Source organism: Lemur catta, chromosome 17, assembly GCF_020740605.2.
Source record: "Lemur catta isolate mLemCat1 chromosome 17, mLemCat1.pri, whole genome shotgun sequence".
In the NCBI taxonomy this organism is placed as follows: Eukaryota; Metazoa; Chordata; class Mammalia; order Primates; family Lemuridae; genus Lemur; species Lemur catta.
In genome coordinates this window covers 15,113,992-15,131,888 of record NC_059144.1, presented here as the reverse complement: position 1 = coordinate 15,131,888, position 17,897 = coordinate 15,113,992, and the positions used below count along the sequence as shown (strand labels likewise).

Below are 17,897 nucleotides of genomic sequence, written 5' to 3'. Positions count from 1 at the left end.
TCTGTCATAGAGTAACATGTTCTTCTATGTTACAAGATTTAGCAGAATGTCTAATAAGGACCGTAATTTCAAAGTTATGATGAACATAAATGATATTCTGAAATAACTTCAACAATAGCAATGGGATAGGAAAATGCCTGATTTCTATTGGTGATGAAGTCACAATACTTACTATGGTTTGCTGCTTATGTTCATAATTGAAGGAAATGCTCAATTTAAGTTGAACTTTGTGAAAATAGACTGGTTTTTCTCATCCATCTTGATGAATATCCTAATTTAGTAAAATATATGTTTCCATCTATCTTTACCTAAGTCTGTCTATCTGTTTGTTCCCTTTCTTATGTGCTTTAGGCTTTCCTCAAATCTACGATGATCCTTGACTGTCTGCTCATATTGAAGGATGAGACTTACACTAGAATGTATTGGCAGCTGTATACATGTGAGGAAGGTTTATTAACTGTGAGCTTTGGTGTGAGTATCCATTAGGGAGCCCCCAAGGTCAGGATCTTTAGGTCTTTCCCTCTGAGCTGGTCAAATTCTCAGGAAAGACTCTTCGACCTTATATTCAGGAGAGGATGATGCTCCCTTAGCATAATCCTGTGCAGTTTTTTGTTTTTATGTTTTTTTTAACCTACAAATCTCATTATTTGTTCAGGCCTATTCAAGGTCAGCCTTCTGGAGTCTGGGTTGGGAAAGGAGCCTGAGAAGAAGGGGCTGCACATGGCCCCTTGACCTTCCTCACATGAACTTCCACTTACTCCTCTGCTTTCAGCGTGGCGCCCCTACCTGCCATGGTGCTCCGCGTCTCCCAATCCAGAGACCCTTTCTCTTGCTCTCTACAGCTGCCATGTCCAACATAGTAGCTTCAGGTCACACGCAGCTATTTAAATTTAATTAAAATAAAATAAATTTTCAGTTCCTCAGTTGCACTAGTCACATTTCAAGTGCTTAATAGCCACATAAGTGGCCATTAAGTGGTTGGCTACTGCATGGCACAGCGTGTAACATTCCCATCATTGCAGAGAGTTCTATTGAGCAGTGTTGCTTTAGAGCAGGGGTTGGCAAGTTTTTTCAGTAAAGGGCCAGATAGTAAATATTTTTGGCTCTGCACGCCATATGGACTCCACTGCATCTACTCCACTATGTCACTGTAGCATGAAAGCAGCCTCAGACAATACATGGAACACGTGTTGGAACACATGGCTGTGTTGCAGTAGAACTTTATTTATGGACACTGAAATCTGAATTTCATATCATTTTCATGTGTCATAAAATATTATTCCCTTTTTGATTTTTTCGAACCATTTAAGAATGTGAAACTATTCTTAGCTTGCAGGCTGCATAGGCAGCAGGCTGGATTTGGCCCATGGACCATAGTTTGCTGACCCTTGTCCTAGTGCATTGCCTTTCAAAGAAAACCCTGTACTGTTATTATAGTGGGTTCAGAGAAGAAGTAGAGGCTAAGGTGTGCAATCTTCTTTTTTTTTTTTTAACCTAGAAATCTGATTATCTATTCAGGGCTTGTTTTCTCCCTGCACTTTGGGATCGTGAGCACAGAACCCCATCTTTCTCACTCACTGTCCTCCACCTGGTGTCCAGCACAATGCTTACAGACCATGCTGAATGATCAAATGCTCACCAAACCACCTTCTGTGCAGAATTTGACTTTTCACTTAGATCTGCCTTCAGGAAAGAATGTGCTGGTCATGTTGCTGATGAGAATATTCCTGTCTCCTTAACAATTATATTTCTTGTCATTAATGAGCACATTGACATTCTGATTTTCCACCTGAGTCCCATGAGCTTGGTAAATGTAATTCCACCTCTGAGAACAGACATCAGCTCCTAAGCCTGTGTAGAATCAAACAAATCTTGGTTACAGAAGTGTACGTTGCACTTGAGTTTGATAAGAAGACTTGTAAGAGAGGAGAATTAATCTGGAGGACATAAGTACTTGTAGAATTTTAAATGCTTCACTGAAATCGCCCTCTCAGCAAGATACGGAAGAGGTTATACAGAATGTTAACACTGCTGTGACTATAAGAGGGCAGTACGCAAGGGCACTGTTGGAAACCGGTTGGGTGGGGCAAAAGCCACAGGTTAGATTAAAACTACACATGTTCCTGGAGAGTGGTTACCTCTGGGGGTTGCTGACTGGGAGGGGGCATGAGGGAGTCTTCTGACATATTAGGAATGTTCTATATCTTGGTCTGGTGGTGGTGTCACAGGTATATACATGTGCATAATTTTATTCAGCTGTGCTTACAAGATATGGCACTTTACTGTATGTAATCTCTTCCTTAACTTAAAAAAAAGAAATTAATCATTAGGGAAATGCAAATCAAACCACAATGAGATATCACCTCACACTCACTAGGATAGCTACTATCAAAAAAATAAAAAATTGGCCGGACATGGTGACTCGTGCCTGTAATTCCAGCACTTTGGGAGGCCAAATTGGGAGGATCACTTGAGACCAGGAATTTGAGACCACTCTGGGCAACAGAGTGAGACCCCATCTCTACAAAAAATTAGCCAGGTATAGTGGTGAGCTCCTGTAGCCCCAGCTACTTGGGAGCCTGAGGCAGGAGGATTGCTTGAGCCCAGGAGTTTGAGGCTGCATTGACCTATGATCATGTCACTGTACTCCAGCCTGGGCAACAGAGTGAGACTCCATCTCTAAAAAATAAAAGATAAAAATAAAAAAATAAGTGTTGTAGAGGATGTAGAGAAAATGAAACCTTTGGACACTGTTGGGAATGTAAAGTGATGCAACCATTATAGAAAACAGAATGGCGGTTCCTAAAAAATTAAAAATAGAATTACCATATGATACAGAAATTCCACTTCTGGGTATATACTCAAAAGAATTGAAAACAGAGTTTCAAAGAGATATTTATACACCAATGTTCATAGCAGCATTATTCATAATAGCCGAAGGTGGAAGCAACCCAGTGTCCATCCATGAATGAATTGATAAACAAAGTGTAATACATACATACAATAGAATATTATTCAGCCTTAAAAAGAAAGCAAATTCTGACACATGCTACAACATGGATGAATCTTAAGCACATTATGCTAAGTGAAATAAACCAGTCACAAAAACACAAATACTGTATGATTCTACTTATATATGAAGTACCTAGAGTAGTCAAATTCATGGAGACAGAAAGTAGAATGGGACTTGCCAGGAGCTGGGGAGAGAAGAATGGGGAGACATTGTTTAATAGGTACAAAGTTTCAGTTTTGCAAGGTGAAAAGAGGTTTTTGGACAGATGGTGGTGTTGGTAGCACAACAATGCAAATGCACCTAACACCACTGAGCTGTATACTTTAAAATGGTTAAGATGGTATTATGCGTATTTTACTATAATTTTTAAAAAGTAAGAAACAACAAATATATAAATTTTTCCTGATTATTGCAGTTACTGATTCCTTCCCCATGTTTAATAATATTTAACAAGAAGACACTTGGCTTTCTGAGAGACATAACTGTGGGACTACACAGATTGTATATACAGTCTTTCAACTATAAGACTAGTAGCAGTTTAACTAGTTAAGTTATCAAACACGTTTGTTAAAGAAAATTTCATTTGGTCACTTAAATTGTAAAAAGAAGAGACTGACCAGTTTTGTGTGGTTATTTTTGCCCAATAAAAAAATGTGTAAATTCTTCACTGGGCAGAGAGCATTTCTGAATACACAGTCATGCTGGGGCCTCACAGTGGTTGCTACTATAGACATGTAAGTTGTCTTTGATAGATGAGATCCAACCACCACTGCAAGCTTGGTTTCTCCCACACCTGCAAGACTGAGAGTGAGGCTTGAGCAAATACACTGTATTAAGGAAGTTCAACCTAAGAGGTGTCTTGGGAGACAAGCACACAGCCATAGCCATAATCCTCCACCCTGTTGAACTTCTGTGTCTGCAGTAAATATGGACTACTTTCTTTTCTTTTCTTTCTTTCTTTTTTTTTTCTGAGACAGGTTCTTACTCTGTCACCCAGGCTAGAGTGCAGTAGCATCATCACAGGTCACTGCAACCTCAAATGCCTGGGCTCAATCTATCCTCCTGCCTCAGCCTCCCAAGTAGTTGGGACTACAGGTATATGCTACCACACCCAGCTAATTTTTCTATTTTTTATAGAGACAAGGGTCTCACTCTTCCTCAGGCTGGTCTCGAACTCCTGACCTCAAGTCATCCTCCCACCTCAGCCTCCCAGAGTGCTGGGATTACAGGTGTGAGCCACTGCCCCCGGCCAGCATTACTTCTCTAATGAAAAAATTATGCATATTTCTAACCAAGCACTTACATAGTGTTTGCTATGTACCATTCACTTTCTTAGTATTTTATAAACATTAATTTCTTTAACCTTCATAAAAACCCTAAGAGGTAGGCACTGATATTTCCATCATCCCATTCAATGAGGAAGTTGAGGCACAGAGCTGTTGAGTCAGTGGCAGAGCTGGGACTTGAACCCAGGCAGCTGGCTCCTGTACCTATGTCCTCAACCATTCTGCTGCTTCCAACAAAGGCAGGATGTATGTCTTGATTTTGGGAATGTCTTAGTTTGTTGGTGTTGCCATAACAAAACACCTGAGACTCTGTAATTTATAAAGAACAGAAATGTATTTTTTCACAGTTCTGGGGACTGGGAAGTCCAAGATCAAGGTGCCGGCAGATGCAGTGTCTGGTGAGGGCTGCTCTCTGCCTCCATGATGGCCCTTATTGCTGCATCTTCATATGGCAGAAGAGGGCAAAAAGGGACTAATGCTGTGTACTCACATGGCAGAAGAGATGGAAGGGCAAAAGGGGCCCAGCTAGTTCCCTCAAGCCCTTTTATAAGGACACTAATCCCATTCATGAAGGCAGAGTCTTCATAACTTAATCATCTCCTAACGGCCCACCTCTTAACATTATCACATTGGGTCTTAGGTTTCCACATATGAATTTGTAGGGGGGGACACATACATTCAAACCGTATCAGGAAAAGGAACTGTATCCTTTCTCCTTTTTCTCTCTCCTTCCCTGACTCTTCCTAGTCTTTCATCTCAAGGAGAAGAAATTGTGCAGTTCTGATCTGGATTGGTCAGATCCCACACTATAGATTTTTTTTTTCTGAAATGATTTTAAAGAGAGTTAAAAGGTCTACAGCATGGTTTTCAGACTTTCAGATTTTCCAGATACATAATTTTGCCTTAAAAATGTTAGGCAAAGGCTTCTACGTTTAGTCATCATGGAGTAATAGAGACTAGATTTATCCTCCATTAAACAATTAGGAAAATAGGCAAAATTATATGAAACAACGGTTTTCATCTATTGGACAACAGACAGTGGAGGACTATGATTCTTGAGAGAAAGGAAATAAATGAGATGAGCCTCACGATTGCCCCTTACAGCATGAAAAGTTTTTAGAATGCAGCTCAGAGTAGGAAAACCCAAACAAAGCCCAGGGAGGCCCAGGTGGCTGGAATTTACAGGAAGCATGTTGGAGAGGCGTTGAGAGCTCTCATCTGTAGAGATCTCCACGGGGTCTCCTCCTGAGTCTTTGGCTGAGTACTGATCTGCACATATGGGAGAGAAAAGTACCCAAGTCCAGGGGAAAACTGAGACTAAAGAATTTCTAGAGTTTATACAGGGTCATAAATACTTTGTGACTCCAACAATCAAACTGGAAACACTTCTTTTCTTTTCTTTCTTTTTTGAGACAGAGTCTTGCTCTGTTGCCAGGGCTAGAGTGCCGTGGCATCAGCCAAGCTCACAGCAACCTCAAACTCCCCAGCTCAAGCGATCCTCCTGCCTCAGCCTCCTGAATAGCTGGGACTACAGGTGCATACCACCATGCATGGCTAATTTTTTTTCTATTTTTAGTAGAGACAAGGTTTCACTCTTGCTCAGGCTGGTAGTGAACTGCTCAGCTCAAGCGATCCTCTCACCTCAGCCTCCCAAAATGCTAGGATTACTGCTGTGAGCCACCGTGCCCAGCCTGGAAACACTTCTTAACCTACCAGGCATCAAGTGGAGTCCACATAAGGGGACCCACCTAAGCAATGATGCTAAATTCGCCCTAGATTACCGGCTATTCTGAACTTGCCTTTAAAAAAAAAAAACTTAAAGGCAAGATTAACGTGAACCCAAATGATTCCAAGTAACTTAACTGTGTTTCAAAACAAAGTTCAACATTATTTAAAGAATACAACAAAATCCAGCGTCCAACAACATAAAATTTACAATGTTCCATGCTATGCATTGGATTGTGCCCCTCCTAAAAGTCACATGTTGAAGTCCTAACCCTGAAAGCAATGGTAATTGGAGACAGGGCCTTTGGGGAGGTAATTGGGTAATGAGCATAGAGCCCTCATGATGAGATCAGTGCTCGCATAAGAAGAGACATGAGTGAGATCTCTCTCTCTCTCTCTCTTTCTACCATGTGAAGATACAGCGAGAAGAAAGCCAGCGACAAGACAGGAAGAGAGCCTTCATCAGAACCCAACCATTTTGGCACCCTGATTTTGGACTTCCCAGTCTCTACAACTGTGAGAAATATTAATAAATGTCTGTTGTTTAAACTACACAGGTTACAGCATTTTGTTATAGCAGCCCGATTTCAACATATGAATCTGGGGAGGTTGCAAACATTCAGACCATCCATAGCACTATTGTTTATATTGAAGGAGAAAATCAAAATGATTAACAGGTGGCATCAGACAGTGGGACTGGAGCTATGAAATGGGGGTGGGGGATGACTCCATTTTCACAGTAGCTCTCCTATGCTATTTAATGTTCATCATGTATACAAACTACTTTGATGAAAGTTTTTAACATTGTGTTTCAAATAATGTAGTCTTTGAGGTCACACACACAAGCTTTACCACATTGGGCAAGTTGCCATTGCTTAACTTCCCTGGGCTTCAGCTTCCTTTTCTATAAAGTAGGGTGATCTCTCCTCTCCCTGGCCTTTTATGAGGATTAAGTGGAATCGTGTATGGCGAGAGTTTGGCAGAGTGCCGGGCACACAGCACATGCTGGCGAGACGGACGAGACCCAAACTGATGTCAGGTCCAGATCCATCCTGTGCAGGAGAGATTCAGGCCTTGAGTCCTGATGGAGAAGCAGAGACCTCAGGTTCTCAGAGACTCTCCAACCTACTTGCTTGCGACTGTTGAGCATGTGTGGCCCAGTCTTACCCACTGATTCTTGCAGAATCAGTCTGCAAGACCAGGCCTACAACCAGCTCCTGACTTCCCGCCCAGGGCCCTGCCAGCCACCCCTGCCATCTCTGAATCATCAACTGCACTTGGCTCTGGACGTAGAGAAAAGAGAGCAATTGCAAAGAATTGAAACATTTCCTCCTATACAAGTTGTTTCTTTTTATGCTGGCAAGTCCAAGGTGTTCTGATAAAGGTCAAAAGTATTTATTTTCTTGAATACCCTAGAGGTGAGTCTGTGACACAGATGAGGGGAAGGGAGGGCGAGGAAAGGAGAAAGGGGAGGAGGAAAGGAGAAAGGGGAGGAGGAATGTTGCCAACTTTGATAGCTGAAAGAGCTTCTTTTTATTACAGGAAATGTTTGGGGGGCATAGAAACAACATCTGGTTTTCTATCAAAAACAGCAGAAATTATAATCAGGAAAATTAAGAAGTCATTGAACAGACCAATGCTGCGGTCAAGGCCACTCTCCACCCGGCCTGCCCACCTCCACACCTCTTCCTTATGCCCAACTGAGCTTTGCCAGCCCACTGGGCCCCTGACCCGCCCAACTCCCCTGTGCTGTTCCCTCTGACTGCACCGCCCAACCCCAGTGTCTTGGCCTGCCTGAGGCCTCCTCTAGAGCTCCTCCACAAAGACCCTCCAGCTCTTCTTCCATGCACCAAACCACATCTTTCTGTTTTTGCACTTATCAAGCTGCGTGGAAATTGCCCTACACTCCTCTGTCTCTCCCAGTGGACTGGAGTTCATACACTGGACCCTCGGGCTCAGGTCTGGCATACAGATAGAATCACAATTTTTTTGCCCTGCATCATTTGGGCCCATGTGATATTTTTAAATTGTTAGCACTCATTGCCAAAAACTAAAAATCAAGAGATGTCACATAAAAGTCCAGATTTCTAAGGCCGGGTGCAGTGGCTCAAACTTGTAATCTTAGCACTCTGGGAGGCCAAGACAGGAGGATTGCTTGAGGAATTCAAGACCAGCCTGAGCAAGAGCAAGACCCGGTTTCTAAAAAAAATAGAAAAATTAGCTGGGTGTTGTGGCATGTGTCTATAGTTCTGGCTCCTCGGGAAGCTGAAGCAGGAGGATCACTTGAACCCAGGAATTTGAGGTTGCAGTGAACTGTGATGATGCCTCTGCACTCTACCCAGGGCAACAGAGCAAGGCTCTGTCTCAAAAAGAAAAGAAAAAAAAAAAGTCTGGATTTCTGTCTTCTCTCGACAAACGGGAAATCCAACATGGATCCACTTCTCAGCCCTCTTGGCAGCAGCCCTTTTTGCAGAAAGCATGCCTTCTCCATTTCTTCTCAGTCCCCACCACTCCCTATTGTCTCCCTGACATTAGAGCCTCATGTCAAGAGCCATTTATCATCACTCTTGCAGTGTTGTTTTTTCTTACAAGAGATTAAATAAGAAAGTGAAATATTCCTTTTACTCATGTTCCTTCCTCACACCTGGCCCAATTCTGTCATTTACATGACCAGACTAGACCCTGTAGGTACCTGGGAACTCCTTGAAAACAGATATAGTGCTATGTGTCATCTCTATGGCTCCAACAGCCAGCATGGCGCCTGGCTCAGGGTCGATCTCCTGAAATGAATGCAACTCTTTTTGTTTTTTTGAGACAGAGTCTTGCTTTATTGCCTGGGCTAGAGTGCTGTGGCGTCAGCCCAGCTCACAGCAACCTCAAATTCCTGGGCTCAAGTGATCCTCCTGCCTCAGCCTCCCGAGTAGCTGGGAATACAGGCACACACCACCACACCAGGTTAATTGTTTTCTATTTTTAGTTGCCCAGCTAATTTTTTTTTCTATTTTTAGTAGAGACAGGGTCTCGAACTCCCTACCTCAAGCAATCCTCCTGCCTTGGCCTCCCAGAGTGCTAGGATTACTGGCATGAGCCACTGTGCCCAGCTGAATGCAACTCTTGTTACTTGAAGAGAACCTCTTCATAAATTCTTTTATCTTCTTAATCATCCATTCAACCAATATTGTCTGAATTTGTGTGTCCATTTTCCTTCCTTAGTATTCTCTTTCTTTGATGTTCTGGATCCTCTTGAAACCCCAAATAATCAAAACCCCTCCCTAAATTGCCATTTCAGGTACCTCTTACAAAACCTTGCTCTTAGCAGTTACATAAGACAGATCATAAAGAACCATTAATTGGAAGTGATAGTATTAACATTAGTAATAAATAGCTGTTGTTTATCGAGAACTTCCCATGTACCAGAAACTTTACATAGATTTCCTCATTCAAGCTTTACAACAATCCTGTGTGTCATGAGTCCTCATGTTAGTCAGGGCTGTCAGTTGCAGGTTGCAAATAGGAAAAAATCCATAAACTCTCAAATGTCTTAAGCCAAAAAGGTCATAAAACTGAAAAATCAAATCTGGTATTCATTAAACCATTATGTGGCTGACATAGTTCTAAGAATTTGACATTCCTTTAATCCTATAAATAATATTTTGAGGATGGTACTAATATTATTTTCATTTTGCAGATAGGGAAACTTGGGTACTGAGATTTCAACAACTTTACTGTGGTCATTCCCATAATAAGTCATTCTTTTTTGCTTCCCAGTATCTGAATCCCCTTCTTATGTTTAAGGAAATTGGACTTCATGGAACCCAGAGTTGAATTCCCACAGAGGAGGCAGAAAATGCCATTTGATCATTTCCCCAGCCTCCCTTGCATCAAGGACATGAGTGTGTGACTTAGGCTTTGCCAATTAGGTGACTCTGCCATGAACTTGGATTTGCAAACTCATATGGAGAATGTTCTCTGGCAGGTGTGGTGGGAGCAGCAAGATCCTGTGACAACAATGGCATTGGGGTTATGGGCAGTATTGGGAGTCCAGAGCTGGAGGGTCAGCAGTGTCCCCAGGACAATTCTGGTTGTCAATGGGAATGTAGACATCATTCCTCACTGTTCAGCCTCTGAGTTTGGTTCCCTCAGTGATTCTATGATCTACCCCATATGCTTTCAACAAATTCCTTCACTGCCCTACTTCCCTCAGTCATTTTCTGTCTAATTATAGTAGCAAAACTAGAATTTGAACCTAAATAGGCTGCCCCCGACAGTTTATACTTTTAATCAGTATGCTATGTTGTTTCTGGAAGTATCCTTCACCTTCAGGCACAGTTGGATCTAGGGCCTTAAATGATACTATTGGGCCACTCCATCTTTTTCTCTCAACTCTCCTCTCCTGTATGTTGGCTCTCCTTTTAATCACACTTTCCTCTTATAAAGGGAAGATAGCCATCAGCAACTCTAGGCTTATATTCCCTCCAGCTTAGACCCCAAGCAGAGAAAAAGAGCTTCTCTTTCCCAACAGTTTCAGGAAAAGTCTTGGACCTGATTCTTATTGGCTTAGGTTGAGTTATTGACATATCTCTAAACCAATCACTGTGCAAAGAGTGGGCAGTGAGATAAGCTGATTGGCCAAGCCGATGTCATGGGTTCACCACCATACCCAGGGGCGTTCTCTCCCAAATCAAATGGATTGAGGTGTGAGTGGCGTGGGGTGATTCCTCAAAGAGAAATAAGGGGAAAGGATGCTGGGCAGACAAAAATAAAAACTACTCACTACATCTCTCCTTTTAAAGAGGAAGAAACTGAGGCTCAGAGAGCTTAAGTAATTTGTTTAGAGTCATACAGCCAGGGGGAGGAGTTACAATTTGACTGGCTCCGCTTTTGTTACTGCTTTTCCCATATGGGTTGCAACAGTGTTCTTGATTTTTTCCCCCCACTTTCCTGATTTAAATGCTCACTATAAAAAAACTTAAATATATAAAGTTATGTGGAAGAAAGTAAAATCTTTTGAAAACTTATCACCATATGACGACTACTTCTAACATCTTGGTAGGCATCTTTCATGCATGTCTTTACATATATGGGCAACAGAAGTAACCTTTTGCGTAAATCAGAACAAATAACACACATTCTTTTAATCAAGGGCACCCTTTTTAACGTGATTTTTTTTCTTACCTATCTCTTTCCCATCCTCCATTAACCTCCCTTACTTACTCCACACCTTCTGTCTCAAGATAATCCATGTTAAAAACCAATGTGTATCTTTGCAGACTTTTCTCCAAACCGATACAATCGTATACACACACACCTACATTGAAATCCTGCTCTTAATTCCTGCAATAGTCATTTTAACATGGTTGCATTTTGGGCACCAGAGAGTGGTTGTTAAGAGAGAGAAATTTCACCCATGGGGGGAGCCCTTCTTGACACCCCTAAAATTTCACTGCTGAGGTGACCTTCAGGTGAGCTCATCCCTTCTCAGTTCTGGAGGGGGTGTGAGAAGCTGTGTGCACCCTCTGTCCTTGCCATAGAAAGAGACCTCTCCTGGTTTCCAAGTATGCTTGCCCGCCTGTCCACAAAGTTCAACGACCTGCAAAATTACTTCTATCTAGAATTCTGGAATCCAGACCAGCTGACCTTTCTTCCCCAAAAGTCCTTCAACATCTTCTCTCTGTTCCCTTTATGGGTTTTTTTTTTCTTTTGCCTGCTCAGCAATTTTAAGCAGTCCAGGGACCAAATGCTCTGCCCTCAGATCAATAGCCCTGCAGATGGTCTCTGTGATGCACCTCAGCTGCTCCTGCAGAGGAATCGTTTGCTTCCTGACTCAGTTTCACTCAAATTATGCTGCTTCTGCTTCATTAAGTCAGTCTCCTTCCATGGTATGAGTTGGCACCAACCAAGAACCAGAAAGAGATCACTGGCTAGAACTTGTCTTGTTCATATCTTGAAAGTATAGCTCTGCAGCAGGGGCTTAGAATTTTATTTGTTTCCTTTTTTTGTTTGTTTGTTTCTTAGTCACCATCCTGGTTTAGAAGGGATTTGAAGTTGCTCTTTGGCTGGAAGAAGTGCTCAGTAAGCATTTGTTGGAAAAAGGATGAAGAATGGATATTGGAATAATCAGCATTTGGTAAATGGTTGGCGAAGGAGAATCAAATGAGATAATGCATGTGAACTGATACGCAGTCTGTGAATAGTGAAAATTGTTACTGACCGGGACAGGACTGCAGCCTTATCCGCGGGCGCCATCTTCCGGAAATACACTAGCACAATGGGTCCATTTCTGTTTCGGTGGGGCATGAGTGCACTGGCTTCTCTGGAAATACAGGCAAGGAGCTGAAGAAAAAGGGGAGAATAAATTTCAGCAAAATCTCTCTATCTCCTCTGCCCTAGATCTCCCAGTTACTCTACCAAGATTATTATTTTTAATATACTACTACTAACATTTTAGCATTTGTTTTGAGCACCTGCAGCTAGATACTGTGCTATGTGCTATACATGCAATATTTCTCTTTCATGCTCACAGTGTGAGAAGCAGATACCGTTAAGTCCTCACTTAATGTCATCCCCAGTTTCTTGGAAACTGTGACTTTAAGTGAAATGATGTATAACAAAACCAATTTTTTTCTCATCAACATTATAATGAAATGACTTTATTTGAGGATCTGCTGTAGGTCATTTTGCTTAAACAGTGGCCCTGCCTGCCACCCAGCTGCAATAACCAATGAATTTTGGTCATTCATGCTGAAATAATATATGAATTATTTTATGGATTCCAAACCTTTAACAAAGAAGTAAAATGCAATGTTCCACTGGCTGGGCAAGTGGTTGGTGATGAATTCCTTGGCATCCTCAAATAAGAAATGGAAGAACTGAGAGCAGTTCTGTCCAGTGGCAAGTCAACTTCTAAATATACACAAATACAGCAGTGAAATGAGAATTCAGAAATGGACCTATAGGAATGTATTTGTATGTGTTTGTATTGCTCAGTGTTCTTTGGAAAAAAAAGAACCAAATAGACATATAGATATATAAGAAGAGATTTATTATAGGAATTGGCTCATGCAATTATGGAGGCCAAGAAGTCCCATAATTTGACATCTGTCAGGAAAGCTGCTGGTGTCAGTCTGCATCTGAAGGCCTGAGAACCAGTGGAGCCAATAGCATAACTCTCATTTTTAATTTGCATTGGCCTACTCTTTAGTGAAGTTAAGCATTTTTTTCTCTTCCATCTGTATGTATATTTTGTTCCCTTTTCTTTTTTTTTTAAATAGGTTGTCTTTTTCCTAACAATCTGGATAGAACCTTTTTTGTAAATCTTATCTCACCATGTGTCACTTGTCTTTTACCTTTGCTTTGTCATAAGGAGGTTTAAAAATGTTGGCATGATAATTAAAACAATCTTTTCCTTTATGGTTTTTGTACTGTGTCTTAAGGAGAGCCTTGCCTACTCTCAGGTGATCGATATATTCTTCTATATTTTTTCTAATACTTTTGAGACTTTTAATCTTATAATTATTAATAAAATAGCTTTCCCAAATGGATAGCCAGTTTTCACAGTAGCATTTACTAAATAGCGTATTATTTCCCTATTATTTGAAATAACATTTTAATACGTAATTGTAATGGTTAATTTTAGGCATCCACTTGACTGGGCTAAGGAATGCCCAGATCACTTGTAAAGCATTTTTTCTGGGTGTGTCTGTGAGGGTTTTTTTTTTGGAGACAGGGTCTCACTCTGTTGCCAGGGCTACAGTGCAGTGGTGTCTTCATAGCTCACTGCAACCTCAAATGCCTGGGCTCAAGTGATCCTCCTCCATCAGCCTCCCAAGTAGCTGGAACTACAGGTGTGTGCCAGCCTGCCCAGCTAAAAATCCTCACTCTCTTTTTGAGCTGAAACTTCCAAAATTTCTCAACAGGAACTCTCTTTCATTGCTGGTAGGAATGCAAAATGGTACAGGCCCTTTGGAAAACAGACTGGTAGTTTCTTAACAAACCTAAGCATAGTATTAACATGTAATCTAACAGTTACACTCCTAGGTATTTACTCAAATGAGTTGGAAACTTATGTCCACATGAAAACGTGTACACAGATGTTTATAGCAGTTTTATTCATAATCATCAAAAACTGGATCAAGATGTTTCCTTCAACAGTCTGTTGGTTTCCTAGGGCTGCCATAACAAAATGCCACAAACTAGGTGGCTTAAAATCACAGAAATTTATTCTCTCACAATTGTGGAGGCTAGAAATCTGAAATCAATGTGTCAGCAGGGCCTGCTTCCTCTGAGACTCTGGGTAGCATCCTTCATGCCTCTTCCTAGTTTCTGGTGGTGGCTGTTGATCCTTGGTGTTCCTTATGTTGCAGCTGTGTCACTTCAATCTCTGCCTCTGTCATCACATGGCATGCTCCATGTGTGTCTGTCCTCACACGACATTTTCTTTCTTCTTAAGAAAGTCGTGTTGGAGTAGGGCCCACTCTAATGACCTCATTTTAATTTGATTACATCTGAAAAGACCCTTTTCCAATAAGGTCACATTCACAGATACCAAGAGGTAGGACTTCAACATATCTTTTTGGAGGACACAAGTCAATCCTTAAGAACAAGTGAATGAATAACAAATTGTGGTGCAGTCACATCATGGAATATTATAATATTAAGTGATAAAATTAGTGAGCTATCAAGCCATCAAAAGACATGAAGGAAACTTAAATCATATAGCTCAGTGAAAGAATCCAGTCAGAAAAGACTATGTATTATAATGATCCAACTATATGACACTCTGGGAAAGGCAAAACTATACAGAGTGTAAACAGTCGGTGGTTGCCAAAGGTTAGAGGTTAGGGGAAGGAGTGAGGGACAGTTGAAGCACAGGGGATTTTTAGGGCAGTGAAACTCTTCTTTATGACACTTCAGTGGTAGATGAGTGACATTAGGCATTTGTCAAAACCCAGAACTATACAACACAAAGAATGAACCCTAATGTAAACCATGTACTTTAGTTAATAATAATGTATTTTTTTTTTTTTTGAGACAGAGTCTTACTCTGTTGCCCAGGCTAGAGTGCCATGGCGTCAGCCTAGCTCACAGCAACCTCAAACTCCTGGGCTCAAGCAATACTCCTACCTCAGCCTCCCAAGTAGCTGGGACTACAGGCGTGTGCCACCATGCCCAGCTAATTTTATATATATACATATATATATATTTTTTAGTTGTCCAACTAATTTCTTTGTACTTTTTTTTTTTTTTTTTTTGAGACAGAGTCTCACTCTGTTGCCCGGGCTAGAGTGAGTGCCATGGTGTCAGCCTAGCTCACAGCAACCTCAAACTCCTGGGCTTAAGTGATCCTACTGCCTCAGCCTCCCCAGTAGCTGGGACTACAGGCATGTGCCACCATGCCCAGCTAATTTTTTCTATATATATATTTTAGTTGGCCAGATAATTTCTTTCTATTTTTAGTAGAGACGGGGTCTTGCTCTTGCTGAGGCTGGTCTCGAACTCCTGACCTCGAACGATCCACCCGCCTTGGCCTCCCAGAGTGCTAGGATTACAGGTGTGAGCCACCACGCCCGGCCAATAATAATGTATTAATACTGGCTCATCAGTTGTAACAAATGTACCACTCTGATACGTGGTCTCCCCTTTTTTAGGGTCTTGCTCTGTTGTGTGGGCTAGGGTACAGTGGCATGATCATAGCTCACTGTAACCTCGAAATCCTGGGCTCAAGAGATCCTCCTGCCTCATCCTCCCAAATAGCTAGGTCTACAGGTCCACACCACCACACCTAATTTTTTTTTTTTTTTGTAGAGATGGGGTCTTGCTATACTGCTTAGGCTGGTCTCGAACTCTTGGCCTCAAGTGATCCTCCTTTCTTGGCTTCTCAAAGTGCTGGGATTATGGGTGGGAGGCACCATGCTCACCCAAGATATTAGTAATAGGGGAAACTGTGTATAGGAGGAAGAGGGGAACATGGAAACTCTCTGTATTATCCGGTCAATTTTTCTGTAAACCTAAAACTATTCTAAAAAAAATAAAATCTATTAATTTAAACAAATTCATTGCAGAATCTAAGGCTCAAGTAACCTCTTTCAGGAAGATTTTTCTGCTCTCCCCACACTCCCAAGAAGGGTTAGCTGCCCTTCTCCAAGCTCCCAGAATAGCTTGCACATATGTATATTCCTACAGTTGCATCTACCACATTGTATTTTAACGTCTTTGTGTCTATGTCAGTTAACAGCTATGGTTTGCTGACCCCTGGCCTAGAATGCAGAGATAGTGAAAGAAGCTAATATATGCAATTTTTTAGCAGGCAACTGAGGGATGCCTGACAAATGGCACTTCTGTTCTCTCAATGCACTGATGATGTTATTCGTGGTGTAACCATTATAAGCCCTGTGACCCACTTGGCTATTTTCTGGATGGGGGGATAAGACACAGTCATGTCACATTAAAGTTTATTTCAACCTGAGTACTCTCTGGATTACTGGTCTTTTGTCCTCATGGGGAAGTTTTTGCACTAGGAAACTTCTGTAGGATTCAAATCCAGTGGTTTGGATTCAAATCCATGCTAATTACATTACACAATCTCAATCCAGTTCAACTCAAAAGGTGGTGTAGTACAGGGGTCACTGGCACAAATGCCTATACGACAGATAACATAAATGAGGAAAGGAGACTCTAGTCGGGAAGGGACCCTGACACTTTGGCAAATCCATGTCCAATCTACAGTAGGCAGCCATCTCTTGGCTTCAGCCAATTGTAGCCATACAGAAATGTGGACACAGTGTTGCCAGCGAAGGCAGAGATGCAGATTCCTATTCACATAGAAATCTCTCAGTTTAAAAAAAAATGTTGGCAACTAAGTCAAACTGTTTAGAAATACTGGAGATGGTATATTGGGAGGATAAGAAGTCATCTAATTGAACTGGGGTATTATTATGGGGGAGGAAAAAGCAGCTAATAGCTGAAGGATAAAGGCACCTTCTGGAGAACCTTGATCGTCACACTCAAGGATATAGTTCTCTAGGTCTGAGTGATCACCAAAGGATTTAAGCACGAATAGGACAAGATTGGAATGGTATTTTTAAAAGATCACTTGGCAGTTGATGGAGGCAGGGCTGAGAATAGAGTGGTAAATTAGAAGCCTACCATTAAGCTAAGTAAGGGTAAAGGAGAGATGACAAAGGCCTATTTACTTTGTTCTTTCTCCTACAGGACTGTAAACTGTCTTGTTCATTGCTGTCTTCAGCACTAAGCAGAAAGCCTGCTCAACATTGTTGAAAGAATAAATGAAAGGGAAGGAATGAAAATGAGAGACATTTTGAAGGACTGGGTTTAAGAGTTAACTACCTTGAAAGGAGTGTTGGTAGTGGTGACAGCAGTCATTGGGCGCAGGGAGCCGTGGAGGCCTGATTCCCTCCCTGAAGCTTCGTCCATGAGCCTTGGGGAGGGAGTATCTCAATGAAGAAATCATGTACATAGTATTTTTTAAAAGACTTTTGCGCGTTCCATTCCTGATACTTCATGTAGCCTCTTTAGTCTATGAAAGGAGAAAATAGTAAGTACCTTGAAGGATTCCAAAAAGGATTAAAGGACAATTTGGGATGAACAATCTCTGTTCTTCCCTAGGTCCAGTAGTCCCAAAGCACACAGCAAAAGGGGACTGACCTCGGCCTCGAACCCAGGGAGGATTACTTCCGGGGTCGGGTGGTAAGCGACGACCCTGGGAATCCAGCCCAAACCCACAGGGCAATCCCCAAGCCAAGCCTCACTCCTGTTCTCCCTGTTCCGGCACACCCCATTTCTTGATCACCATCTCCAGCCGCGCCCTCTCGCCTCCCACCTCCTCTTCCCGCTCCTCCTCCCCATTTCCTTCC

General features: G+C 41.9%; 1 long non-coding RNA gene across 3 annotated transcripts; it reads right to left on the bottom strand.

Annotated features, from left to right (window-relative positions):
- Positions 1-10,833: 10,833 nt before the first annotated feature.
- LOC123622636 lies at positions 10,834-17,869 on the bottom strand. 3 transcript variants are annotated; one of them, XR_006729563.1, is made up of 3 exons: positions 17,689-17,869; positions 17,371-17,560; positions 10,834-12,357 (listed from the first exon to the last, which is right to left on the bottom strand). It is a non-coding gene; the product is annotated as an uncharacterized LOC123622636 (long non-coding RNA). The 3 variants fall into 3 exon arrangements; XR_006729564.1 differs by having other exon boundaries at positions 17,793-17,857; XR_006729562.1 differs by having other exon boundaries at positions 17,371-17,869.
- Positions 17,870-17,897: the final 28 nt, after the last annotated feature.